This window comes from Schistocerca gregaria, chromosome 4 (assembly GCF_023897955.1).
Source record: "Schistocerca gregaria isolate iqSchGreg1 chromosome 4, iqSchGreg1.2, whole genome shotgun sequence".
Taxonomy (NCBI): Eukaryota; Metazoa; Arthropoda; class Insecta; order Orthoptera; family Acrididae; genus Schistocerca; species Schistocerca gregaria.
The window spans coordinates 197542565-197569873 of record NC_064923.1 but is presented as its reverse complement, the minus strand read 5'-3'; the positions used below and the strand labels follow the sequence as shown (position 1 = coordinate 197569873).

General features: G+C 39.8%; 1 long non-coding RNA gene across 1 annotated transcript; it reads right to left on the bottom strand.

The window, feature by feature from the left end:
• Positions 1-10941: 10941 nt before the first annotated feature.
• On the bottom strand, positions 10942-27003 carry LOC126268067 (uncharacterized). The gene is made up of 2 exons (XR_007549075.1): positions 26850-27003; positions 10942-11227 (listed from the first exon to the last, which is right to left on the bottom strand). It is a non-coding gene; the product is annotated as an uncharacterized LOC126268067 (long non-coding RNA).
• Positions 27004-27309: the final 306 nt, after the last annotated feature.

Sequence of the window (27309 nt, the reverse complement as noted above, 5' to 3'; positions counted from 1 at the left end):
AGGTGACCTATTTTAATGGCTGTCAGGCAGTGCCCGGGGATCGGCCTGTTGAGGAAGTACCATCTTGTTTATGAGTTGGCGACAAGGCGCCAGTCTATTGAGGGCACTGTTCCGGACTTAGTGGCCCGTTTGCATCTACCATTCTTCAACTCGGCTGACGTCACGCCGGATGTGGTGGGTGAGACAGAAGCAGCCACTGAATTTTTGTTTAAGGCTATTAGGGGTCTTGAGAACACCATTTGTGTTTTGGAAGGCACTCAACCAAGTGGCAGTCACTTGGACAGGGTGCGGGTATAGTTAGAGTGGATTTAGGCATGTTAGGCTTAGATCATCATAAAAATTAACCGGCAAATTGGGGTCTTTGATTAACGCATTCCAGTTTAAGCCTACATGTTTAGAACTGGATTGGGAGAGGATTGAAGAGCGGGATTTGCTATATCAAGAGGGAACCGGGAGCTAGCCCGGGAGTAGTGTTGTTACATCCTCTGAGAAGTTAGTTAGACACAGCGTTTGCCAAATTACCCAATCCTCTGGCGAATTTCTTTGGAGATATTACTGAATTAGTTGTAAACCGACTTGAGCAGGTTGAAAAATTATTATGGTTGTTGGTTCGTCTTGAACAACATGCTGCTGCCTTTCGCATTCCGCAACAAATAGTTTTGTCACTATTGTACCAGTTAGCATATCCGTCTGATCATATTCCTGTCAGGCAGTCCCCATATCGTCTATCACCCACCTGAGTTGAGGAACCTCATACCCCGAGCCATGACAGAAGAGTTTTCCTTGGAGCAATTGAGAGAGCTTGTCATTGGCCAGAGATTGACCACCGGAGTTTGGAAACAGCTTGAGTGTCGTTACATTTGGAAAATGCTGCAGGATAAAGAGGAGTTACATCAGTATGTGGACAGAGTTCAAGCGGCCTGCTTGGCCTTGATCGTTTGCCCGAATGAGAGTTGATGTCTATTGTTCTCAGGGGGATGCGAGCAGCAGATAAGTCGCACTTTGTTTTTCGTGATGGTCCTTCAAACTGGGAAGAGCTTCGTGCCGCTATTGTAGCAATATCTGCGTTGGCGCTTGCAGACGATGTATGTCGTGAAGTTAAGGGTCAGCCCATGTGCATTGTCAAGGGAAATTTTGAATTGCCTACATTGACTGAGGCCACTAAAAAGGAACCCCGGCGTTGCTTCAGGTGTGGTAGCACGGCTCGTTTGGTGCGCTCTTGCGTTCAACCTTGCGTGCCCAGAGCCAATAAATGGCGCCGGGCTGGGCAGCGATCTCAGGATTGAGCCATTGAACCTTGGCGTAGCAGTGTTGTCGCTCCCTCATCACCACCCTTGCCTTGTATTTGTTCTCAAATAGGTGGCGAACCTATTCGTGCTCCTTTGGATTCTGGTAGCTCCTTTTAGCTATTGAGCTTGGAATGGTTTTTTGAATTTGGTCATCTCACGAAACTTCGGTCAGTCACTTCTCCAGTGCAGAGATGTCGGGTGCATGGTTGGGTCTGTGGGAGTACATCGGTTGGGGATTTCTCCTGGCCCATGTCATTAGCCTTGGTCAAGGAGCTGCCGGTCGATTTAATTCTGGGGTGTGATTTCATCAATTAAACTAGTTTAGTCTTGGATTGTTGCGGGCACACCTTCTTCTTTAAGTTCGCTCCTGTGGAGAAGTTAGGGTTTTTGTGAGTGTGCTAAACGCACTGTGCATCGAAATGCAGGCACCCTGGCTATTGAGACTGTGCTTAATGAGTTCGATCTTACCCATCTCTCGCCACATCAGGCTTATCAATTACAGGATTTGTTACAGAGGATCGTTGAGCTTCTCTGTGATAGGTTGGGCGTTACTAATGTTCTTAACTACCATATCCGTCTGACCATATTCCTGTCAAGCAGTCCCCATATCGCCTCTCACCCCCTGAGATGAGGATACTAAGAGCTAAAATATCCAAATTGCTTGAGCAAGAGGTTATTAGGCGTTCTACAACTGCCTATGCTTCCCCCATATTCCTTGTCCCTTAAGATCAGGGGTGGGATTTTAGGCCTGTTGTTGACTATCGGTGCCTGAACACCAAATATGTCCTTGAATCTGTTCCACTACCTGATCTTCATAACTCCTTTACTTGGTTTGCCGATGCTAATTGGTTTACTGTAGTAGATTTGAATCAAGCCTATTATCAGATTCCCTTATCTGAAGAACGTAAACGTGTTACAGCATTTTGTACTGATTGGAATCTGTTTAACAGAGTTCCCTTTGGTTTGGCTACTGGTGCAACCGTTCTTACTCCTTTGCTGGATTTATTTATTTATTTATTTATCGTATGGCAATACAGGCACATAAGAAACAAACAGACAAATCACTAATATAACAAATGTTAATAATTGCAAACCAATATTACTAATATAACAAAGTTTACGGATTGCAAACAAACATCAAGTCTATTAATATAATCAATCAACTCAGGAGTTGCGAGCAGGAAGTCGTGGGGGCTCCCATTATAGGCTCTTCTGGAACACTCCTCAACAATGTGGCTGATGGTCTGACTTTCTCCGCAGTCACACTGAGGGGATGGTATTTTACCCCATTTATACAGGGAGTAAGCACATCTGCCATGAGGAGTTCTAATCCTATTTAGAGTGGACCACGTTTTGCGTGGTAGGTCAAAACCAGGTGGCTTTTGTGTGGTGCAAGGCATGTTACGATGTTGCCAAGCGTTCCATTTTTCAGACCATTGCGTTTGTGATACTGAAACCTTCTTGTACACAGTTCCTTGCTGTTCTTGTTGTCGGGTTCCTAAATCGAAGCCTGTTAATGTTTGCAGCCTCAATGTCTTGGTGGATTGGCAGGCTTCGATTTCCCATGATGTTTTTGTGTTCACGTACAAGGGCGTCAGTACGTCTCAGGTGTGGCGGCGGGATGTGGCTTAATGTTGGGAGCCATTGCGTTGGAGTGGGTTTAATTACTCCAGAAATCATCCTTAGAGTGTTATGCAACTTGACATCCACCTTTTTTACATGTGGGCTGTTTAGCCAATTCGGAGCACAGTATTCGACAGCCGAGAATACAATTGCTAAAGCAGAGGTGCGGAGAGTGGAGGCCGTTGCTCCACAGGTAGTACCACAGAGCTTTTGAATAATATTGTTTCTTGTCTTTAATTTTTCGGCAGTCTTTGTTAGGTGCGCTTTAAAAGATAGTGTTCTGTCCAGCGTCATGCCCAAGTACTTCGGAGTTTTATTATGCCTGAGAACGGTGTAAAGCTAGTTCGCGTCCGTAGTGTAACACTACACGTGCACCCTGGGTAACGCTAAATGAACTAGCACATACTGGCAGTCAGATAATCTTAGGATCTTCTGACTATAAGACACTTTCAGTAAGAGGTTGCTGGATAATATCCTTGGTGACCAGAAATTAGTCTGTGTTTACAATTATTTGGACGACTTGGTGATTTACAGCCGTTCGTTTCAGGAGCATTAAGGATCATACCCAGCAAGTTTTTGAGAGATTGCAGGGGGCAGGGTTAACTGTTACACCCAGTAAATTGACGTTAGCCAGGCAGCAGATGTCCTTATTAGGTCATCTAGTATCAGATCAATTTGCATCGACCAGGAACGTACTAAGGCATTAAGAGCTCTGCCTCCGCCTTACTGATAAGCGTGGAATCGCCAGGTTCATAGGCACGACAAATTATTTTAGGCGTTTTGTCCCTAATTTTGCTCAGTTGGCTTCTCCGTTAAATGCATTGCGGCAGAAAGGAGAGCGTTTTGAATGGGGACCTGCCCAAGAGGCCGCAGCTGAGCACACTAAGGCAACCCTCCCGTTCTCGGAGCGCCAGATTTTAATAAAAAGTTCGTTATCCAAACTGACGCTTCTAATGCGGGTATTTCAGCTATCGTCCTCCAGGAGTTTGCAGGTCAGAAGCAACCATTAGCGTACGCGTCTCGTCGTTTAACCAGTGCCGAACTTAAATATTCTGTCTTCGAGTGTGAGGCGTTGGCCGTTTTGTTCGCGCTGGAGAAGTACCGCTTTTACCGTGAGCATCGGGTATTTCAGCTAGAAACCGACAATCAAGCATTAAGCTGGGTGTTAGCAAGGCCACGTAAAACTGGCTGTATCGTCAGGTGGGCAGTACGCATTTCAATTTGAGGTCAAACACATAAAAGGGACTGAAAAGTCCTTGCGGACGTCCTGAGCCGTGTGTTCACTAAACATATTTCTAGTGAGGGCACCTGGGAAACAGAGGGAGACAGTCTTTAGTTGTATCGTGTTAGGCGAGATTTCTCATTTATTTGATGATGTTGCTCGGCATCAGGATCAGGACCCTAATTGGGCACCTGTTAAGCAACACCTTGGCTGGGGAACTATTGGATGAGTACATTATCATTTTGTTTAAAAGGGTGGGACCTGCTAAGCAGTTCAACATCTGTTTACCCGTAGCTCTGGTGCGCCCAGCTTTTCACTGCTTTCATGATTCTTTGGTTAGTGGGCACCTGACTTGGAGCATTTGACTTGGACTTCCCTGTACTGGGACGTGAGAGAGATGATTTCTCGTTGTCAATTGTAAAATGTGGCCAAACCTAAGAATGCTCTTCAACAGTGTCTGTTGAGTTCTGAGCGTGAATCCTGACCTAAGCACAAACGCTAAATCGATTGTGTAGGGCCCTTACCTCGTACAAAGAGAGGTCGGACTTACTTTTGGCCCTCCTTCAAGTTGTTCTCTTTTCAAAACGGTATCAAGCATTTGACAACTACACCATATTATCCGCAGGGCTCTTTTGCGGAGAAGGTTAATCGAAATCTTAGATCCGCATTGATTATTTTCCATCAGAAGACGCCTAGTAAGTGCGATTCTAGTCTTCCTTGGCTTAGCTTTGCTTTCAGTACCGCCAATCATGATACTTTGAAAGCTACCCCAGCGTCCTTGATCCTTGCCTTCCTGTTAATTCCCCCCTTTCGTACTTACGAGGAAATCAAGATCTAATTCCGGCGGATACTACCCCTCAGGTCGTCAAGGAAAACTGGAACCATGCCAGACGTAATATTCTCAGCGCCCATAACAAGCAAGCTGAGTGTTACAATCGTAATCGTGGATCCTTTAGGGGAAGGCCAGGAGATCAGGTCTATGTCCATAATTTTCCTGGGAGACAGGTTCGTGTTGGAAATCTTAAAAATTCACTCCCTATTTTGTGGGCCCTTGTAGCATTGTGCGTATTTTAGACCCTGTTGACCAACTGGTTAAGGATAGCCACACCGGTAAGCAATATCTGGTCCATCTTAGCCAAAATAAATTTGGTTAGCCCAGTTGTTGAGTTACCCCTGGGCTGGTGTTTAATGGTGGGAGGTAGAGCCGTGTGCGGCTCGCGATCATGCCGTTTGTTCTTTGGCATTTTGTCACATTGAGTGGCATCTTGTTTCTTTGTTACTTACTGGCGTCAGGAAGTTGCTGTCTTGCCTCCTTGAGTGGCAGCAGGAGCGCTTATCGGTACTAGTACTGTTGTACTAGCTTTGATGTGACCGCTACTATTTCCAGGTGGTGGTGGGGTGTGTGTGGAGAGTCAGTCGGTTGGGACAGAGCAGCAAGGAACTCTCTGTGGCATGAGGCCGGGCCGGGACCACTGTCGGATCGTGAGGTGCTAGCTGCGAGAGCGACGAAGTTCATTGGCCACTGAACCTGGACGCTGAAGTTGAGTGATCAGTTAACCTGTTATGAAGCCTCAAATATTGTGACATCTCTTGGTTCATTTGCGGGTTGTTGCTCCCTGGGCTGTTCGAGGCAAGCAGCAACGAATGATGCATTTGGGTTGGAGAAATCTTGCAGCTGACTTCCTATATTGTGATTAATTATTAAACTGACTGTTGCTTACCAGTGAAGTACACCAGCGGTATTTTCTGCCCTGTGGCCATTAACGCCCCAGTTACCTGCCCTGGTCGTTAGCGTACTTTTCCGGCAGTGTGCCTTTCCTCGTTGTGTTGGGGTGCTATCCAGCCCGGCATGTAGTTTGACAGACTTTTAAATTGTTTGGTTCATATTTGCTTAGAGTGGCTATTGTTCCCTCGGTTGTTTTCAAACGACATTTTGTGAAGATGTAATGTTGTTCACATCCTCGTCCTCGGCCGATATTTTCCATCATTGTGCCGTTGGTTGGATGGATGGGAATAGGTTCAATTGTTGGTCGGTCCTTGGGCCGTCCCTAGTTTGGGTTGCCATCCGATTATTTAACTTCAGCTCTTGGGTGCCTGTCTCATCTCACCTTACGTTTGAGCTACCTTCTCAGGCTGACCCTTGAAACACTTCGGAGCACCACTTGTTCTGTTTGTTTCGATCGTGATTTTCATTTTAGTTTTAAGTATTGTACGAGGCCTTCAGTCGTGTATTAATTCAGTTCTTTTTAAATTTTACATAAAGACCTTCACCCATGTTAAATTAAAACTATTAAGGTTAATATTATTTTAAAAAGAAAAAAGAATGTTTTCCTAAAATTGGTCCTATCTGAAATTCTTGTAATCCATGCCCTAAGCCGTTAGTTGTTCGATGTCTTCAGCCGAGGATTTACGTGAACCCCTTTTAATAAGGCCTTCAGCTGTGAGTTTTCTTTAAAGAAAAATTTTTTATAAGAAGGAAGGGGTTTATTTCAAATTGTTTGTATGACTCGTTGTTCAGGCCTGCAGCCGTTGTTTCAGATTCATTTGTGGCCTTTAACTGTGCAATAAGTTAATATTTCTTTAATTAGGCTTCCGACTGTTCTGTTGTAAGTTTAAAAATAAATTTCTTAGTTGAAAAAATTGTTTATTGATGTGTTTTAATTATATTTGTCCTTCAGACGTGTAGTGTAAGCCTTCAGCCGCTAATTGTTTTCAATGGCATGTTTTTTTTTTTAAGAAACAAATTTTAGCTTCTATTTTTAATTGCTTTTGATTTCGAAGCCTGGCCTTCGGCCGTTCTTGTTTTCTTGTGGGCCTTGAGCCCAGAAAGCATCTCAAGGTCTTTAACTAGGCCTTCAGCCATATTGTTTGGTTGTGATCTTTTAAAGCAATGTGTAAATGAGTGGTTCTTAGAAAAATAAAGTTGTGTATTTGATTGTGCAACTCACAGTAACTGTTTACGGTCCCATCCACAATCATAACCTTATCCCATGTGCTCTCTGAGTACCTACCAACCTGGTTTTAATTATTTACACTACAAATTCTTCTTTAAATAAGTATTACACTTATTTTGTTTCATATTCTGTTGGTCTAAACAATGCTATAAGTTGTTTTCTAATTCAAGATTCTTACGGAAGTCTTTCCCATGCTTAACAACTTATCCACTGGCAAACCCACTGCTGTCTCACATTAGTGGACCAGTGAGATTCAGTGCAGAGTTACTTATGCTACAGGGTAACCAATAGCTTTTATATTAAGGAAGTTGTCAACAGCAGAAAAGAACTACTCAGTGATTGAGAAGAAGGCCTTAGAAATCATCTACAATGATCAACTATTTTCCTTGAAATTTCTGGACATAGGTTTCATCTAACAGATGCCCACAAACTGCATTATTTGGCCCTCATTGCAAGTAGCATGACAAAATTGTGAAAGAATTATCTGCATTGAGACCTGTTCGTGAGAACACACAGCTATGAAATGCATTCTAATCCCAATCGTCAGCATGTAAGCATTTATGTTCTTTCCCAGGTATGCATCTTGATGTGGTATTCGATACCTAAGAAGCTCTTTGCCTACATATCAATGAATCCATTATATATTTTTCATCAATGGACCCCTGAAATCACCAGTATGGATCCTGCATTGTACAAAGTGTAGTGTTAGATGCAGTAGGATTGTTTGGATCATTTAGAAGTACATTTTTTCCCCTATGCTATTAACCTTTGGTGACAGATGATGTCATGTTTGACACAGAAACCTGACACCACACTGCCTTCATTCGTGATTCCAAGTACTAGATCCAGTGTGGTTTCAGTTGTCTGAGACTGAAGATGTGTTTGCAAGTCGCCTTTGCCTGAGTATATGTGTGTGCGTGTGTGTATTGCTGACAAAGGCCTTAATGGCCAAAAGCTATAATTGTGTGAATCTTTTTGTTGTGCCTATCGCGACTCAGCATCTCTGCTATATGGTGAGCAGCAAATTTTCCTTCTCTAATACAAGTACTATATCTTCTTCACAGAAGCCACAGCACTCAGTTTATGTAGGAACTAACATGACACCATGCCTGTTTGTCCAGAATCATAAATAATATAGAGCATCTAATGTGCAAAAGTGAATGTGGTATATAACGGCAGACAGCATCATCCATGAAATTCAACCTTCGGTTCAGATGTTCACAGCCCTGGAACCACATAAAACTCGATTTCCTTGGTTTGTTCTTAGGCCTCATTGGCTTGTAGTGGTCAGTTACCCATGTGTTACTATAGCGATATGTCAAGTTACAACTGACGGCATTAATGTAATAACCAGGTAAGTCCCATTTCCACAACTTCGAGTAAAACACAAGACACTATCCACAGGCTGGGAATTTTTTAAATCAGTCTTGCCTTTTATTATACTGATGAAAATACTGAGACCAGCAACAAATTTTCTTGCAAATGATTTTTTCATACCATACTAGTTTGGGCCTAAGCCTTTCACCAGCTGGTAGCATTGACTTCTTGCAAGTTGTACCTTCAGTTCATGGATCAGTATGGATTGTAAAAGAAAACCAAACCTCTGTCTTAAATGTAAAGGTGGGGTTTCCAGAAAGGCACAAATGTGAAACTTACAAGAAGTCAACTTTACCATCTGACGATGGGCAAAGGCCCACAACTAGTATGGTATAATCAAATCTTTTCAAGAAAACTTGTGGCGGGTTGCAGTATTTCCTATGACCTACAGTGTAATTTACACTGAAGCATCAAAGAAACTGGTATAGGTATGCGTATTCAAATACATAGATGTATAAAAAGGCAGAATATGCCACTGCAGTTGGCAACACATATGTAAGACAACAAGTGTCTGGTGCAGTTGTTAGATCAGTTACTGTTGCTACAATGGCAGGTTATTAAGATTTAAGTGAGTTTGAGTGTGATGTTATAGTCAAAGCACAAGCGATGGGATACAGCATCACTAAGGTAGTGATGAAGTGGGGATTTTCCCATATGACCATTTCATGAGTGTACTGTATCAGGAATCTGATAAAAAATCAAGTCTCCGATATCACTGCAGCCAGAAAAAGGTACTGCAAAAACGGGACCAATGGTGACCGAAGAGAATCTTTTGATGTGACAGAATTGCAACCCTTCCACCAATTGCTGCAGATTTCAATGTTGGACCATCAACAAATGTCAATGTGTGAACCATTCAATGAAACATCATTGATATGAGCTTTTGGAGCCAAACACCCACTCATGTACCATTGATGACTGCACAACACAAAGCCTTCTGCCTCACCTGGGCCCGTCAACCACGACATTGGGCTGTCGATGACTGGAAACATGTTGCTTGGTTGGACGAGTCTCATTTGAAATTGTATCAAGCAGGTGGATGTGTACAGGTATGGAGGCAACCTCATGAATCCATGGACCTTGCATCTCAGCAGGCTGGTGGGGGCTGTGTAATAGCCTTGGGCGTGTGCAGTTAGAGTGATATAGGACCCATGATATGTCTAGATATGACTCTGTCAGGTGACACGTACATAAGTATCCTGTCTGATCACATGTATCTATTCGTATCCATTGTGCATTCCGACGGACCTGGATAATTCCTGCAGGACAATGTGACACCCCACATGTCCAGAATTGCTATAGAGTGGCTCCAGGAACACCCATTTGAGTTTAAACACTTCTGCTGGCCACCAAACTCCCCATACATACTATTGAGCATACCTGGGATGCCTTGCAACTTGCTGTTCAGAAGAGATCTTCACCTGCTTGTACTCATATGGATTTATGGACAGCCTTGCAGGATTCATGGTGTCATTTCCCACCTAAGACTTTGAGTCCATACCATGTTGTATTGCAGCACTTCTGCTTGCTCTCAGTGTCGTACACAATATTAGGCAGGTGTACCAGTTTCTTTGGCTCTTCAGTGTGTAAAAATTTCTGTCGTATTCTCCAACCAAAATAGATAAAATAAGATCTTGTCTTTTCCTGACTTTTTACTTCCTACTAACAAACAGGCAGTAACAGACAATTTGGATTTGCTTATGGAGGCACTCCATAACAGACATTAGTTTCAAAAAAACAAGCCCTAATGAGATAACAGAATTCATTAGGTCAAAAAAGTGGTGGTTCTTCTGGATGTTATGGTGTTTATAACACTCTTAATTTTTTTGGTGACTTGATAAGCATTATGCTTAAGTTATCTTTGTAATCAGTCAGTGCTATAGGGCATATTTCCTCTGGCTTTTATTGATCCATTAACCAGCAAGATGCAATTTGGGGAGGAGGGGATAGGTCATCTTGGCAGATTAGTTGCTGCCATAAGGTTTTCCAAAGAAGGCACTCAAACATACAAAATTAACACAAAATCAGTAACAAAATATTAATTGACAAACCTTTACACACCCATTTTTATTGTGTTTTCCACTTCTCTACCAAAATTTCAATCTTGGAGGTGGGCCTTATTGGATAAATATTAGATTCCAATGTTCTGTGCAGGCACACTGGCACAGATCTTCCCTTTTTAAACCCTCCCACCCAACACACTCGAGTGCGCACATGCAAATACACAGATTTTCTGTTGGCACTGTTGCAGAAAATGGATTTGATTCTGAGAATTAATTTCATTTGTTATACGATCAAACAGTTGGCACTTGTTGTTCAATGCTTAAAAAAAACATTAATCTTTCTCTGTGAATTAGGATTTTTCTTCTGATAAATATCAAGTACAAAGCTACAGGAAGAAATGCATGAAGTTTTAAAACCTATTTCATCCTCTATCCTGTTTCTCCACTCATTGTCAAGATGGAAACAATGCAAGTCTTCAGCTCAACACATCAATAATTTATTGACACTACTGATCAAGATAAAGGCCAAGTACATAAATCATTCACTGATATAACGCCATCCCAAAATAATATGTTTTCAAAATTTTCTTGATATATTTCTCATTAATTTTAGTACTTATAAGATTAATGTCAATACACATTTGATGTTATCTTCATACAGTTTTCAAGTTGTGATTCCTCTGGTTGTAATCGTAGACTTATGCCTCTGGAACTATCATTATTTTTATACATCATCATTTCTTCATTACCAGGTTTTGCCTGAAACACAAAACATAAATGTCAAAATTATATGAAAATTATATGAACAGTATAAACACTGACAATCCCCATCCATGCCACTAAATATTGTAATACAACAGATACTACACTGTTTGTCAGTCATTAATAATATATATTCATACAAGTACCTCCTTTAGTACTTATAAACAGAATTTGCTCCAAAATAAAAAGTCAATATACTGCATTGAACTGAAATTTCTTGTGACGAGGGCCTCCCGTCGGGTCGACCGTTCGTCTGGTGCAAGTCCTTCGATTTGACGCCACAATGTGATGAATAAGGAAAGCAGGACACACTATCTTATAGCTCAAATTTGTCCATGTTGCATGGAAATGGTTGTGGTCTGTGGCTACTAATAAATTCATAAATAACACTTCTTCATCTTCAGTCATGTTTATTTTCCAATAGTTACTGCCACAAATTATTTTAGCAGCTTGCTGTCATCATCAGGTACCTAACTGTTATGTACACATTAGTGTTAAATTAGATGTTCTTGTGAAGTGCAAAAGCATTTTTTTATGGTTGTGCTACTGAGGCCATTTACAGCACTACAATAATCATAGCACAGTTGTTGTCAACTGCTAATGCTTAACAGAACCTAGTGAACTGAGGTGCCTTCATTCAGCATACTTTACCACAACCAATGTACAATATGTTTATCCTTTCATAAGTGACAACCAATGCACTTACAGTTCTTTTTTTTTCAAAATGTAATTTTTTGTTTTATTTTGAGTTTAATGCTTCTATATTGTCTGTCTTGAGAGATGGACAAGTCTAGAACATGGATTTACAAAGATGTCAAGTTCTGTTCTTGCTCTTTCATTTATTCACTCACCATGTATCATAAATCCCATCATGGAGGAGAGCCCTGAGGGACATGGATCAAGTCAAGTTATAATATTAATATGCAGAAACAGCCACTAGACTTCTGTAAATTATACTAACAAAAGTCTATGGCTAACATACTAATCTACTCATATCGATAATTGTTGGGATAACTTAAAAATTACTTTACATATATTATGTATATTAGGGGGAACAGATACTTAGGAAATAGCCATTCCTCCTCCTTCTCCTCTTTTGTTGCTCAACAGTGTTTCTATTGGATACGTCCAAGCATTTGTTTTTGAATATCTGGGACTTTTCAACTGATGTCTGTCAGAAAGCTGTTACCTGAATATAAAACTCCATTTTGAACTCTGGAGATCAATGCATAGTCTGTATGGGAGTTGTTATAATTTCTATCAGTTAATCTTGAAATCACTTTTATTTTAATCAGAAGTACTATTAGAAAGAGTATGTATTGGCACGTGAGTGTCAAGAATCCCCAGGTCCCTGAGGAGGTGTCCATAAGATATCCAGTTATCAACTGTATGCAACAATCTACTGCACACTTCTATATAATACTTTTTTGACTTGACCTGCACTAAGTAGACTGTATCACAAAAAAATGTGATGCAGAATTAAACTGCAAATACATACTGAAGATTGTACACCAGAATGTACAGTCACTAACAAAGTTGATGAAATAAATATATTCCCCAATAGTGAATGGAAAGATGTTTCAGTGTTATGTTTTTGTGAGCATTGGTTACAAAATTACTACTTTCAGTACTTAAAAATATTGCATTTTAACCTTCCAAACTGCTTTTGTAAAATGGAATGAAAACAGGGGGAACTTGTACGTATCTAATTGAAAATGTGGATTATAAGAGTATAGCATGTGTTTGCAAACTTGGTTGTGAAAGAGAGTTTGAAATCTCAGCTGTTGAGTTAATGTCTGAAAACAACTATTATTTTATGTGTGTATAGATCTCCTGTTAGCAACATAAGTGGTTTTTTATTTTTATTTTTTTTTCAAAAATGGGACCTTGCTTTAGGCAAACTTAAGACAACTGGGAAAACAGTGGTACTATGTGGTGATTTTAATATTTTCTTTCTGAGCCATAGCCATCATAGGGAAACATTTTTAAATATTATAAAAGCCTACAATCTTTGTCTGACTGTTAGCTCCCCAACTCATGTAACAAGAACTAGTCTCACTCTCCTTGATCAGGTATGTGTAAACATGGACAAGTGTACACCAGAAAACTTTGATACCAGCTATAGTAACCACCTTTCGCAATTACTGACCATACCTGTAAATCAAATTTCGACCAGTATAGAAAATGTCATCCATAAAAGAATTTATAGTAGGAAAAATATTGAATATTTCCAGTACCTAATCAGCGAACAATCTTGGAGAGAAGTATATGACACCTCTATTACCAATGAAAAAATTTTTGAACGTTTTCAAAAATAACTTTGACATAGCTTTTCCACAAAGGAAAGTGATTTCCAAAAGCACAGATTCAAAAACTGGATTACATCAGGCATTAGAGTATCTTATAAAAGGAAGCGAGAACTTTTTCTGCAATCAAAAACTCACAGCAGTCCAGAATTTATTAATTATTTCAAAATTACAAGTTAGTTTTGAAAGAGGTCATGAAAGAGGCAAAAATTAAGGAAGATGACAAATATATTATGAAGTCATCCAATAAAACTAAGTCCATGTGGAAAGCTGTGCTGGATCTTACGGGGGAAAAAGACAAATGACAAAAATATTGTGATATCACATGATGGCAAGAATGTCACTGACCCTAGGGCAGTTGCAAACAGTTTCAATTCTTATTATGCAACTGTTGCTGGAAAATTAGTGAAGGAAAAATTTGGAAATCCACCTAATACAACATGGAAAGAACTTTCATCTATCGAAATAAATAATATATCCATGTTCCTCAGTCCAGTAAGCCCAACAGAGCTCCTAAATACCATTAATTCACGGAAGAGTAAGTATTCAACTGGTATTGATGATATTCCAGATAATATTATAAAAATAACAGCAAGACAAATACTTTTGCCTTTATTGGACATATGCAATTCATCCTTATCATGTGGTGTCTTTCCCCAGCAACTGAAAATGGCAAAAGTAATACCCCCATATAAAAAAGGCGATAATCAATGTATGGGTAACTACAGGCCTGTGTCTCTGTTGTCAGGGTTTTCGAAAATCATTGAAAAAGTGTTTCTTTCAAAACTAATTACATTCTTCGATAGGAATAACATTATTTCTGGATGTCAACATGGCTTCAGACCACAGCGATCAATTGAAACAGCCCCTTTGAATCTGATAAACCATGTCTTAAATGCAGTGCACAACCACAGAAATATCTCAGGTTTATTCTTGGACCTAACAAAAGCTTTTGATGTGATTGATCATTCTATACTCCTGAGAAAGCTAGAATGGTATGGTGTAAGAGGTGTGCCAAATCAGTGGATTAAATCATATTCGGAATATCGCTCTCAGGTAACTCAAATTAAGTACATGGAAGGAAAAGAACGCAAGGTACACCTTCCAGAACCATGTAGACTAAATCATGGTGTTCCATAGGGCTCCATTTTAGGTGACTTTCTTTTTTGTTCTACATTAATGATTTCCCATCACATGTTCAGGATTCTGAACCAGTACTGTTTGTAGATGACACCAGTCTATTGATTGAAGGGGATAAAGAAGAAAATCTTACTGCATCTGCAAAAGATATTACAAAAGGAGTGTCTGAATGATTTACTAGAAACAGGCTAATAGTTCATCCCCAAAAAATGGTACTCATCAATTTCCAAAATTTCAAAATAAGAATCCGGCACAACCTGTAATATGTATAGATAACCAAAACATTAGTGCTGCCAATGAAATTAAATTTCTTGGGATTCATATCCAGGAAAATCTTAAATGGAGCACTCATGCCACATCCCTAAATTCAAAACTAGCAGAAATGAGCTATGTAGTAAGAATAGTACTAGTGCAGAAACAGTTAGGGCTGCATACTTTGCTTGTATACATTCAATACTGAAGTACAGTATCATTTTCTGTGGAGATGTACACCAGGCCATAACAGTTTTCAGGAAACAAAAGGCAATTATAAGAATAATGAAACGAGTGAGCAGCATAAAACCAAACCTTTCTTTACAGATCTAAAGATCCTACCCCTTCCCTGAATTTATATACTGGAAGTAGTCATGCATGCCAAAAAAAGCATACTGAGAAAAGACAACCTTTTTCCTCAAAACAAAAGTGTCCATGATTACAGTACCAGGTCAGACAGTGACATACATGTTAATCATTGTAACACCACATTATGCCAAAAAGGTATATAGCATGCAGGAAGAAAACTTTACAACAGATTACCAAGACACATAAAATCTCTTCCTCAACTACAAGGCTTTAAAAAGTGACAGCCCACCTTCTGAAAAACTGCTACTATTCAAACTCACAGTACCTTATGCAAGAAAAAATGTAATTTGTATCTTGAATTGTAGAAATAGTTATAAATATACAGTATTTCAAAAATTTGTAAATATTAACTGTATAGATCCAATTTGTCCTAAAAATTTAAATAATGTATGTTTGATGTTTGAAAAACCAATAGCTAAAAAGGTTTTTCTTGTCCAATCTCCTGTTTACAATATATGTACTGAAAAAGAGATTTATATGGACAAATAAATAAATAAATGAACCCAGAAGATCATGCCATAGGTTAGTATTAAGCTAAAATGTACAAAGTATGATGTTAGTCCTGTCTGCTGATCTACACAGTGAGAGCTGACTGCAAGGCAGGTAGAAATGAGCTTTTTAGTTAACTTATCCACATGCTGGTACCAGCACAGTTTACTGTATATCTAGTTGCCAGGAGCATTCTACAAGGAGACTTGTCCAATGTGTGCCCATTCATCTCTACTTCTGATACCAAAAATTCATTTTCATTTGTGTATAATTTATAACATGTATGTTGTGAATCAACTGTAAACTCCTGGTTGTGATTGGTTGCTGTGCTTGCTTGGAACTTTTGCTGCTGTACTAGACTTATCAGCAAACATCACAGTTTTTGAAGAAACCTTCAGTGTCCCAGGGTAACCATTTATGTAGGCCATGAAATAGACCAAGCACCAAACCTCACAGCATACCAGTCTGAATATTTCCTGACTCTGAACTTCATCTTATCCCTGTCATATAATTTGCTAATGTGACCAACTGTTTTGCACTGCCATGATACAGCTCCACTAATGCAAAAGCAATGCCTTTAATGTCAACCCTCACATTCTCCTGATTTATATGTCTTAAGGGTACAAGTGCAGATATTTTTATTGGTAACTGAGGACAGTGTACTGAATGACAGTAGATCAATATTTACTTCATTTGCAGGCTAATAATTATAGCTGTTAGGAGAAGTATGTTTTTAGGTTGGTTAGTACCTCCAATTACATGTGGCAAGAGCAAGCCATTAATGCTTATTTTCCCCTGGGCAGTATGTCGTGTTGAAGTGGGGATCCAAAATGATTAGTCTATACTGATAGGCATTATCCATATAGAGGTTCAGTTATGATTATGCAGAAAGTGTGTGTGTGTGTGTGTTTATTTAGCATATACTGTGAAAGCCATGTCAACATCAGGTAGCCCCAAAACTGTTCATAACACAATAACAAGAAATTGAAGACCATTTTTGCAGTCAGATGCAAATTTATTCCTAATCTCAACTTATCATCTGACTCCATTCCTGATTGATATGATTTTGGGAAGTTTAAATCCATATCATCTATTATAATAGGACATTCTTTATCTACCAGTACATGGTTTATGAACAGACCTTTGTACAGGTAAACCACAGCAAAATAATTACCTACTGCACTGCAAGAAAGTACGCTTATTTTACAACAAACATCATTCTGCAGCATCCAATGTTCTCTTATTCCACTCTCCATAAAAAGCTACAATTTCAGCATATTTATTTTCTGAGGATTCCTTTTAAAAACTTTAGTGTCAATATATATTCATTTCACTATATTAATAGGTTTCAACAACTGATGTCAGTTTGAATAAAACCATTTGGGTGTTACGTTGCATCATTACAAAAAAATAAAACAACTAAGTAACCAATGTTTTGATCATCATCTGTTGACTAACAAACTTAAACCAGCAGTTTGCAGCAAATGATGAGATGTCTTGTCATGTCAAGTGTTGCTATTAACATGAAAACGCTTGTCCTCACACAGCTCACATCACCCTTGAAACCATCCTGAAACTGGTTTCAAGCTGCTGGAACATCCACCTTGCACTCCAAATCTTGCTCCGTCAGACGTTTTTTGTTTGGCCACTGAAAGACGCTTTATGAGTTCATCGATTTTCCTTAGGCACAATGGTGAAAGAAGCGGTGCGTCAGTGGCTTTGCAACAAAAAGAAAAAACATTTTTTTGGCAGGAATACACAAGCTTGTAGGCTGCTGGGCCAAATACATTTCAAAGAATGGAGATGACTAGTGTATATTGAAAAATAATGTGCAAATCAAACTGTACTTTTGAAGAAAATGAAGTGTTTATGGAAAGTTTGGATAGGATTTGACTTACCCTTCTATTTAAACTTAATATTATAGACCACTTAATGAAAATGTACTATTCATTGATGGCTACTGTGCAATGCCATTAGCAGATGTATGGTTTATTGTGCATCTTTATCACTCAGTAAGTGTTTACATTTGTGATTGAATGAATGGTTTCATTGTAAACATGTTTCACTGCAGTTGGTAATTTTTTATATGATGAAATGCATTCCATTGATTGATTTAGTGCTTTTGCATTTACTATACCAGTCCTCCTGCTCCCATCTGAGGTGTGCTTTGTCTGTAATTAGCCAGCTGTATACACTACTACCTGTGGTCCAGTATGGCTGACCTGCAGCCACATGTAAACACCATGCTGTCAAAACATAGTATTTTGCTAGCACGAATATTCTAATTGTCCATAGGCCCTCTCAGTACATACTCAGTGGACCATTAACAGTCATCTTCCGAGTTCGCAAAGCGTCTCCGTAACACTTACATGTTGTTCGAACCGATTGGTAACAAATGTAGCAGCTCACCACTGAATTTCTTTGACGTCTTCCTTCAATCTGACCTGGTACAGATTCCAAACACTCTAGCAGTACTCAAGAATAAGTCACACCATTATCCTATATGTGGTCTCCTTTACATGTGAACCACTCTTTCCTAAAATCCTCCCTATAAACCAAAGTCTACCATTTACCTTCTCTACCACAGTTTTCACACGCTCATTCCACCTCATGTCACTTTGCAGTGACAGGTATTTATATGACTTGACTGTATCAAACAGGACGCTAGTAATACTGTATCTGAACGTTACAGGTTTGTTTTCCTACTCATCTGCATTAACTTACATTTTTCACATTTAGGGCTAGCTACCATTCATCACACCAACTGGAAATTTTGTCCAAGTCATTTTGTATTGTCATACACTTCGTCATCTTAACATACACTACGGCATCATCAGCAAACAACCACAGATTGCTGCCCATCCTATCCGCCGAATCATTTATGTACACAGAGAACAACAGCTGTCCTACGACACTACCCAGGGGCACGCCTGGTGATACCCTTATCTCCGATGAAAACTCACTGTTGAGGTCAATGTACAGTGTTCTATTACTTAAGAATTATTTGAGCCACTCACAAATCTGTGAATTTATTCCATATGCTTGTACCTTTGTTGAGAGCCTGCAATAGAGCACTGTGTCAAATGCTTTCTGGAAATAAAGAAATGTGGAATCTGCCAGTTGTCCTTCATCCATGGTTGTCAGTATATCACGTAAGGAAAGGGCAAGCTCAGTTTTGCATGAGTGATGCTTTCTAAAACCATGCTGATTTATTGACATAAGCTTCTCAGTTGCAGGACAGTTTATTATATTTGAACTGAGAATATCTTCAAGGATTCTGCACCAAACAAAAGTTAGGGACAATGGTCTTTAATTTTGCAGGTCTATTCTTTTACATTTCTTATGTACTGGTGTCACCTGCACTTCTTTCCAGTCACATGGGACTTCGTGCTGGGTGAGAGATTCATGATAAATGCAAGCTAGGTAAGGTGCCAGTGCCACCGAGTGCTCTTTGTAAAATTAAACTGGGATTCCATCCGGACCTGGTGATTTTTTTTTTTTTTTCAAATCTTTCAGTTGTTTTCTATGCTCGGTATGCTTACTTCTAAGTCGACCATATGGTAGTCTGCCCAATGATCAAATGACGGTATGTTTGTATGGTTCTGCCATGTGAACGATATCTTCAATGTGAAATTTAAAACTTCAGCTTTCATCCTGTTATCTTTTCACCTTGAATTTTAATTTCACTCTTGAACCTTTCTTTTATTCCCATCACTACTTCTTCAATGTATAGACTGAATGGTAGGGGCAAAAGACTAATCCCTGTCTTACACCATTTTTAATCCAAACACTTCATATTTTGTGTTTTTATTTACTCAAATTCAAAACTCACTTAACTATTTGTTATGTTCCACTGCAGCTTTGGGGTTGTCCCAAGACTCATTAAGTTACAGTCCTCTGTTTAAGTGGGTTCTGGTCCCACTTGCCGAACAGGAACTATACCTCGACTGCTCTACAGACATTAACTATTTGTTATGTTCAGATCCTGTCAAGGGCTTCTCCCTAAACTCATATTGTTGCAAGTTTTAAGTTAAAAATGTTCCTGAGCTAAACTTCTTGGTAAATTTACTTTTATATGGATTTCATTTAAACTTATTACTCAGTTGGCATCAATGAATTTTACATACAGCATATCACTTAGTGTCCTGTCATCCATGTCTGTTTCTAGTACCAGCAGACATTTGTATTTGTTTGAACATTAATATCCATTGTGGAACAGAGTGTATCATATGGTAAGTGAACAGAAAAACAATTAAATCAATATGTGTTAAAAATATAAGCCTTAACTTGGAAACACAATCTACTGAACAAAATTTGCAGCAAGTCAGAAATAGTGATGGAAGTGTAAGCAATGTTGATTACAGTGCTGAAGCAGTGAACAGAAAATATATTTACAGCTATTTTAATCACTTAGTATGTAAAGGAAACTGTTAACAGTGCACCACATTTGGGGCATCAACAAGCATAAAAATGGATAACATCATTGAATTGCAACAGACACTGGCATAAAAGTGGCAACATCTCTGAAGAAGTGATGAGGAAAGTTTGAAACATTCACACAGAAGCTTGAAGAAAAAAGGAAGAAAGCTTAGGATTTAATGCCCTTTCAATGAGAACACAAGTTTAAATTAGTGAATAACTGGGAAATATTTCAAATATCTTCTGCCATTACTGAATTTCTCATAAACAGCTAGGAAAACCAGAGAAAACCTAAATCTGGATGGCTGAATGGGATATTGAGCCTCTGTTCTACCAAATGTGAGTCCAGTGTCGTAACACTGCACCACTTTGCTAGTTGTGAAGGTTTGAGTCAGTGGAAGGTGTGTTTCCAAGATGTACAGCACAAATTAACTGCCAAGGAGACACTAACACAAGTATATGTGCAGGAAATTTCTATGACTTGTGTGGCTGAGATTTATTTTTTTCTGTGAATCATTGTCACACAAGATCAGAAATGTGTTAAAAGAGCTTCAATCAATCGTTTTCTGATACAGAGGGTAAAGATACAGTGAATAAAAAAAGCTCCACAAGACAGTCACATGAACTATGTTACTTGAAATCTCATTAATGTGATACCTTTCACTTAGAATTCTTTGTAAGTAAATACAACATGGTACTGATGATGTCTCTCATGCACTCTGACAATAGGTATCCTGACTGCAACCTTTGTTTGGTCCGGATCGGTTACCACATCTAAAGGGTTAGATAAAGATAAAAAATGAAGTAGCAAGTCCCTGTGGCTACAGAGCATGCATCTGAATTTCTTTGGTTGATGATATTCAAGAATATCCAACCCCTGCCACCATCCTAGAGAACTGACACCACTGATTGAGGCAACTGTAGCGAATTCAACTTCAATAACACTCAGATCTTCTAAGAATTGAGACAATAACTGTATTTCTCTTTTCTAGTATTCCTCTGCTGCACATAAATAAAAATGGATGCCAGAAACGGGTTCTTCAGCCAAAGTAAACAACTGCTTGAGTGTCACTTCATTTTCACACAGCCCTTGTAATTTACTTGACAGTGAGCCCAAAATCACTGCAAGCACTATTATCATATGCTGTGACAAAATAGTCAATCTGTATCACTATGGTACTCAACCTTGTGAAGCAACTGTCAATATTTTTTCATGTTTTTATATTGTGCAGCACTACCATCATAGAAGTAGATCATCTTGGTTACGTTAGGCAATTTCTCCTTTGAAGCTGAGAACAACTTGACTAAAAGCTAGTAAGTGTCACTGCATCAAGTTCTAAGCACTCAGAAATGAAAGTATAATTTAATGTCTGAGTTCTGAACTTCCTCACTGAAGTCCACAATGAAATAATGATACTTCGTGGCTTGGCATATAGGCCAGTGGTAGGGCTGAATTTAATTTTTTAGCACAAATGAAAATTTTTATCACAATCATAGGTTATAAGTATTTCAGCATTCCTCAGTTTATTTGGTATAACCAAAAAACTGGTTTGCTTTACCATGTACACCAAATATGAACTAACAACAGAAGCTAATACTTTATCAGACCTTGATAAGATTTCAAAGTGGTGCAGTGATTGGCAACTTGCTTTAAAAGTTCAAAAATGTAAAACTATGCACTTTACAAAACAGTATCATATGAATATAATATTAGTGAGGCACACTTGGAATCTGAAAACTCGTACAAGTATTTGACCGTAGCACTAAGAAAGGGGTCATGAAGTGGAACTGAGGCCTATTACATATTCTCAGTCATGGGTAACGCAGATAACAGAATTCAGTTTATTAGTAGAATACTAGGGAAATGTAATCAGTCTACAAAGGAGACTGCTTATAAATCACTTGTGTGACCAGTCCTAGAAAACTACTCAAGTGTGTGGGACCCATACCAAATAGGTCTGGAGTTCAACATCTATACAGCATAGGGCGACATGAATGGTCACAGGTTTCTCTGACCTGTGGGAGAGTGTCACTGAAGTGTTGAAAGAACTGAACTGGCAGTCTCTTGAGCATAGATGGAAACTATTCCAAGAAAATCTGCTAACAAAGTTTCAAGGGCCAGCTTTAAATGATGACTAGGAATATATCACTTCCATAGAAATCTTGAGAGTATGGTCAGATTAATCACATCATACGCAGAGACATTTAAACTATCATTTTTCCCGCTCTCCATATGTGAATGGAATGGGGAAAAATCATAATAACCAGTACAGTGCGACAAACTCCCTGCCACGCACTTCACAGTGGTTTGCAGAGTGTAGACATAGAAGTTGAGATCTTTTGCTCTTGAACGCAGATTCAGTTACAGCTAATGCCTAGAATTAAATTGTACATGAGAGATTAAGAGTATCTCTGTCGTACACGACACATCTGTAAACTGATCAACTCATTCACATACAAAAGGAAATTTTATATGGCCTCTTGCCCCCTCCATCCCCTGGATAAATGTCTGTGGATGCCCATTATACATGTAACAAATCTGTATTCACTATAATGTTAAACTCTATCATCTAACAATAGAGTAACCTACAACAAAAACTCCATATCTGTTAATTTTAATGGTCATTTTTTGCAATATGAACTGCTAATAAAAAGTTGTGCTATATTTTCCATAATTAATTTAATCTCATAGTAGTGTTGTGTTGTATACTAAATTGAAGCACAGTTTACAAGTTTCAAAATATTGAACGGCACAATTCTGTAACGTAAGTGGTTTTAGAATAATAGTCAAATAAATTCCAGTACAAATTGGAAAAAATTAACACAGAAAACTGCCTTGGTCCAAAGCTGTTAGAAATTTGCTGCATTGTATTTGTTACCTGCATGGGTGCGCCCAAATACTAAAAACAATCATAGAAATCTAAGATATCTGTATCAAAGTCCAAAAATTGATCAAAGTGTTTGATTTGATGTAGAGTGACCTATGGGTGACCTAACTAAAGATGGATAAATGACACAAGAAGAAAATGCAAAAGCTACAGGCTGTGGGTGCATACAGTTGAAGGTGGTTAGGGTATTAAAAAGCCTTTACCCACTAATGGATCCCTTATCAACGAAGACCATTACAACAAGGATGTGTCCTGCTTTAGGGTAGCTCCAGTGGTCATTCTCGTCTATAGAGAAGTATGATCACAGTGTTGTTGGTCTGTAAACTTCTTATATTGTGTTGTTCTGACAGTATGATCCCTTTACTGGTATGCATTTTGTTCTGTCATGAGATTTCCTGTTAACAATTAGGGCACATTCAACAGGAATGGTTGGATTCACTCAATGTACACTACAGAGACACTTCGAATCATACTTGGGTATAGTGCATGCAGAATAACGTGGCCGAAAGATGCGTAGCAGGCAGGGCATGCGTAGAGAGAGCGGTAGTGGTGGGAGGTGCTGGCAATCGCTGCAGGGGAAATGCCCAGAATAACGTAGGGGGGGGGGGGGGGGGGGGGGGTGCGGGCAGGTGCTGTAGGGGAAGTGCTGTGCCAAACTAAACTGAACACTATGTTCATATTTTCTGTAAATTTTACGTGGGTCCCTTCCACGCCCACACCCACACGCCAATGACCATTTAAAATGATCAACTGTTAACTCTGTTTTGGTTTTTATCTAAAACGAATTCTGCTGAAAATGCAACAACAGTAGCTATTTATTTTCGCCCAGCTTGTAACCACTTGTAAGTTTCAGGGAACTGTCACGAGTGGCGAATTTTGAGTAAAATCTACAGTTGTTTTGTTGCAATATTAAAATTCGTTTCTTTTACCAAAATACAACGGAGTTTACACAATGTCACCTAATTAAAATGAGCAGATGCAACTGTGACAGAACTCTGAAACAGTGGTTTATTAAATATGGAACTGAAGAAAAGTAAGGTCAATATGAAAAACCACAAATTCGGTACAAAAATAAACGTGTAATGTCTTCACTTACGTTGTTCCCAATTATATATTATATATTACATTCTTGCATCGAAAAAGTCCGTAGTTAGTGGAATAAAAAATGGAGTTTTGCGTTGTAACCATATGGAAAATACACTCCTCTTTGCGTGTTATCTTTAGGTAATGAAAATCTCATTTCGATAACTCAAACCGTTTATCAAATATATGAAAAATGGTGCGGATATTTCGTATTTACGATATCATTACCGTTCTCGAAATTGGTGAGAAAGAGAGATCGTTACGGAAGTGTAAAGAAAATTTCAATATGTTGACTTAATTTCATATGCAGCGTCATATTATACACTCCTGGAAATGGAAAAAAAGAACACATTGACACCGGTGTGTCAGACCCACCATACTTGCTCCGGACACTGCGAGAGGGCTGTACAAGCAATGATCACACGCACGGCACAGCGGACACACCAGGAACCGCGGTGTTGGCCGTCGAATGGCGCTAGCTGCGCAGCATTTGTGCACCGCCGCCGTCAGTGTCAGCCAGTTTGCCGTGGCATACGGAGCTCCATCGCAGTCCTTAACACTGGTAGCATGCCGCGACAGCGTGGACGTGAACCGTATGTGCAATTGACGAACTTTGAGCGAGGGCGTATAGTGGACATGCGGGAGGCCGGGTGGACGTACCGCCGAATTGCTCAACACGTGGGGCGTGAGGTCTCCACAGTACATCGATGTTGTCGCCAGTGGTCGGCGGAAGGTGCACGTGCCCGTCGACCTGGGACCGGACCGCAGCGACGCACGGAAGCACGCCAAGACCGTAGGATCCTACGCAGTGCTGTAGGGGACCGCACCGCCACTTCCCAGCAAATTAGGGACACTGTTGCTCCTGGGGTATCGGCGAGGACCATTCGCAACCGTCTCCATGAAGCTGGGCTACAGTCCCGCACACCGTTAGGCCGTCTTCCGCTCACGCCCCAACATCGTGCAGCCCACCTCCAGTGGTGTCGCCACAGGCGTGAATGGAGGGACGAATGGAGACGTGTCGTCTTCAGCGATGAGAGTCGCTTCTGCTTTGGTGCCAATGATGGTCGTATGCGCGTTTGGCGCCGTGCAGGTGAGCGCCACAATCAGGACTGCATACGACCGAGACACACAGGGCCAACACCCGGCATCATGGTGTGGGGAGCGATCTCCTACACTGGCCGTACACCTCTGGTGATCGTCGAGGGGACACTGAATAGTGCACGGTACATCCAAACCGTCATCGAACCCATCGTTCTACCATTCCTAGACCGGCAAGGGAACTTGCTGTTCCAACAGGACAATGCACGTCCGCATGTATCCCGTGCCACCCAACGTGCTCTAGAAGGTGTAAGTCAACTACCCTGGCCAGCAAGATCTCCGGATCTGTCCCCCATTGAGCATGTTTGGGACTGGATGAAGCGTCGTCTCACGTGGTCTGCACGTCCAGCACGAACGCTGGTCCAACTGAGGTGCCAGGTGGAAATGGCATGGCAAGCCGTTCCACAGGACTACATCCAGCATCTCTACGATCGTCTCCATGGGAGAATAGCAGCCTGCATTGCTGCGAAAGGTGGATATACACTGTACTAGTGCCGACATTGTGCATGCTCTGTTGCCTGTGTCTATGTGCCTGTGGTTCTGTCAGTGTGATCATGTGATGTATCTGACCCCAGGAATGTGTCAATAAAGTTTCCCCTTCCTGGGACAATGAATTCACGGTGTTCTTATTTCAATTTCCAGGAGTGTATAACATGCACCATAAGCAAAATCATAGCGTCCCCTGTTTTTCATTGTAAACTTTGTCAAGTTTCTGGCAGTGTCTTACTTAAATGAAAATATCACAATAGTTATGACCATTAACGAAATGATGGGCATATCATTATGAAACTGGCATATAAAGTTATAAGTGTGGCAAAAGCGAAAATTTTTTACCGAGTAGTATCTGTAAAATCATATGAGAAAGATTATTGGGCATATGCCTCGACTCTGCTGTCGCACCGCGTGCTGACCGGCAATGTTCAAGGTTATTAATAATACGCAAAAATGGCCTCCCCTCCTGAACAAGCAAATGAACTCGCCTGGTGTTTTGTACGAAAATTGCTCACTGCGCATCGGCCACCGTATCTTTCGTAGAGTCTAAAACGTTTTTTAATCACTACAGAAATAATAACAGCTATCAAAGCTTGATAGCTTGGCTTTCGAGTATAATTCAAAAGCCTTTCTTTTAGTACCTATCTTTTCTTTTAATTCTATGCAGGTGGTCCTCGTAATATCGATGTACTCATCAGCGTGTTCATAAGCATGTACTACTAATACCTATCGCAATATATTGTTACCTAGTTTTCACTCTTTCAAGCATTCCGTGCAGTATGTAGGCTACAAAGTGATGTCTCGTATGACCGGGTCACTTTAGCTCATATGGTTCCACAGACAGTAAGATGTAAAATATCACTATTTCGTGTAGACATCTTCCACGTTTTTTTTCCCAGTCTATATGCAGAAAGGGTAATAAGACAGATAGAAATGCTAGAAGAAGATTAAAGAACGTCTCCCTTAGAATAAGCACCTTGAGTGATTATATTGTTCTCCTTTACAAAAATACATCGGCAGCATTATTGCTCACACCGAAAAGTCAGGTTAATAGTTACTGATACAATTATATATTTTACTTACGTTTGCAAAGAGTAATAGCGACAATACAAGCACAACAAAAACAAAAATTGCAATCATTTTGATAGCTTCACAATGCGCAGCTTATCTAACATCACTGCCAATTTGACCTATTATAAGGAAATTGAAAATACTGGTTCGTAATAAAGAGCACGCAATACATAATAACGATCGCCAGAGATATGTAATTATTCTCAGATGATATGATTAGTTGTCTGAAATTAACCTGGCACTGAAGTAACTGAGACAGCAATACAGTAATAAAAAAGCATTTTTTGTGTTTTCTTAATAACGATTTGCCGACATAGTTCGGTGAATATCTGTGGAAGAAAAAGCTGCACTGCAAGGCGCTCATTCAAGCCTATACATCGGTATCCTGTATATGGATCTCACTACTCTTTCTAACAACAGAATCTCACTCAGATTGTGGTTGTTCTACAACGACTGCAATTATCCCTCATTG